The sequence below is a fragment of the Pinus tabuliformis genome, chromosome 9 (assembly GCF_031772625.1).
Source record: "Pinus tabuliformis cultivar Carrire ecotype Pingquan chromosome 9, CPIR1, whole genome shotgun sequence".
NCBI classification, from domain to species: Eukaryota; Viridiplantae; Streptophyta; class Pinopsida; order Pinales; family Pinaceae; genus Pinus; species Pinus tabuliformis.
In genome coordinates this window covers 1,385,526,377-1,385,529,095 of record NC_142307.1, presented here as the reverse complement: position 1 = coordinate 1,385,529,095, position 2,719 = coordinate 1,385,526,377, and the positions used below count along the sequence as shown (strand labels likewise).

General features: G+C 34.5%; 1 pseudogene; it reads left to right on the top strand.

The window, feature by feature from the left end:
• Positions 1-1,557: 1,557 nt before the first annotated feature.
• Positions 1,558-2,088, top strand: LOC149153664 (linoleate 9S-lipoxygenase 1 pseudogene; annotated as a pseudogene).
• The last annotated feature ends 631 nt before the right edge of the window (positions 2,089-2,719 follow it).

Genomic DNA, 2,719 nt, shown 5'->3' with positions numbered 1-2,719 from the left:
CCACCACAAATTTCTCCACGGTTTTCTCCTCACTACCTCACAGACTTTCACCCTCTCTCTCGCTCACTCATACAAATGACTCTTTACATTCATATTTAACTCAACATACAAATTTAACGTTAATACATGACACAACAAATCATTAAGAAACAGGATGGGCGATTATACAAAATGAGGGTTTTCTCTGAACTTGGAGAGGTTGCGTACTGCAACTAAGAGTTGCACAGTAAATGTTTGAATATACATTTTACCAACTATGTATTAGAGTTGCAGAGTAAATGGTTGAATATACATTTTACAAACTATGTATTAAGTGCTTTAACTATGTGATGTGTTGCGGAATGGTCAGCGTTGTACTTCTTTTTAGAACTTCAGTCCTGCCACCTACAAATGAAATCGTAACCTGCAAAAGTTGACTGGGCAAGTATGGTGGTTGTCAGTGTGTTTAAGCCGGTGGTTTAGATTAATATTTCCAATAATCCATTTGAATTTTGATATATATAAACAGATATATCTATATATCTCTCTCTCTCTCTCTCTCTCTCTCTCTCTCTATATATATATATATATATATATATATATATACATACATACTTCTTTTCAGAACTTCAGTGCATCCGCCTGCAAACAAAATCGCAACCTGCAAAAGTTGACTGGGAAAGTATGGTGGTTATTAGTGTGTTTAAGCGGTGGTTGAGATTAATATTTCCAACAATCCATTTGAATTTTGATATATATATATATATATATATATATATATATATACTTCTTTTCAGAACTTCAGTCCTTCCACCTGCAAACAAAATCGCAACCTGCAAAAGTTGACTAGGCAAGTATGGTGGTTGTTAGTGTGTTTAAGCCGGTGGTTGAGATTAATATTTCCAACAATCCATTTTAATTTTGATATATATATATATATATATATTATATATATATATATATATATATATATATATATATATATATATATATATATATATATTATATATATATATATATAGATATATATATATATATCTATATATATATATATATATATACGGCTACAACTTGACAGGGGTATGGCAGTGATGGACTCATCAACACCCTACGGGCTGAAGTTGATGATTGAAGACTACCCTTATGCTGTGGATTGGAGATAGGAGTTGTCTATAATGTGACTTTTTGGAGTTCTGGTGCCGGAATCCGGTGGAAAAAATTGAGGTGAAATCTTGATTTGTGTTATTTAAACTGTTTTTTGACTATATATATAGATTCAACACCATGAAAAACCTCTAGGGCACTTCTATTGTGCAATGTTTACCCATCAAGCTTGTGAATTTCAATGAATTCTTTCCAGATTTTAGAGAAATTAAACTGGAAAAGCTTCCAAAAAGTTGCACTAAAGACAACTCTTTGGAGATATGGTTTGCAATAGTTTCATGGGTTAAAGAGTACCTGTCCTTGTACTACCAGAGTGATGATGTAGTTAAATCTGATACAGAGCTTCAAACATGGTGGGCCAAAATCAGAAATGTTGGTCTCGTAGACAAGAAGGATGAGACATGGTGGTACAACATGGAGAGCGTGGAAGAAGTTGAAAAAGCAATAACAACAATCATATGGGTGGCCTCAACTCTTCATGCTGCAGTTAATTATAGGCAATACCCTTATGCCAGATACATGCCTGATCGGCCCACCATGAGCAGAATATTGATCCCTGAAGAAGGGTCCCAAGAGTTCTCAGAGCTGGTGGAGAATCCTGACTTACCTATCTTTAGAACTCTAAGTAACCAGTTTCAAACCACCCTTGGTATAGCTTTGATAAAAATCCTGTTGAGGCATTCAACAGATGAGGTATATTTGGGGCAAAGAGCCATGAATGAATGGAGTGATGATGAACGTGTGATAGAGGCTTTTAAACGTTTCAGAACAAAGTTGAAGGAGATAGAGAAGAATATAAGAGAAAGAAAACAGAATGTAGAAATATTGAAGAACAGGTCTGGTCCGGCCAAGGTTCCCTATACTTTGCTCTATCCAAACACCTCAGATCTAACTCACCAAGGAGGAGTCACTGGCAAGGGAATTCCCAAAAACGCTGCTATTTAGTTTACACCATGCGCCATTAGAATGTTATATTTAAAAAATGTGTCATTACAATGTTGTTGGTTAAACAATAATAGTTTTATTCACAAGGCATTAATTCATAATGTTATACGTAAGTTAAATAATAGTAGGTGCGTTGAAATCTATCAATTAATAAATAAGGATAGTAGTAATTCATGACTATAGATATGGATGAATAAGAGATGTTAGTGATCCATGACTGTTTATATGTACATCAGAAATCCATGATCATTAATATCTATATTTGATATATAGGAATTCAAAACATTGGATCTTGGGGGAGGTTTCCCAATTGAATCATATATATTTATCTTCATTTTATTTCGTAATTCAATCTGCAAACTTGGTCCAATTTTGAAGTTTTGAAGTCCAATTTGTTTTTTCCCAAGAGGGTTGAGATCTCGATGTTGAAGTCTTATACCACTGGCAATGAAAGAATGGCACTTCACTCTATACACCATACACTTTTATTGAAATTGCAACCTTGCACCTGCTTCTAAAGAACAACCTTGCGCCTGCTTCTTGATGCGTAAATTCTCACATCTTGCACTAATTTTTTCATACATCATACGTTGACCCTGTCCCTTATTGTTGTTGGCAAGAAAGTGGAGGT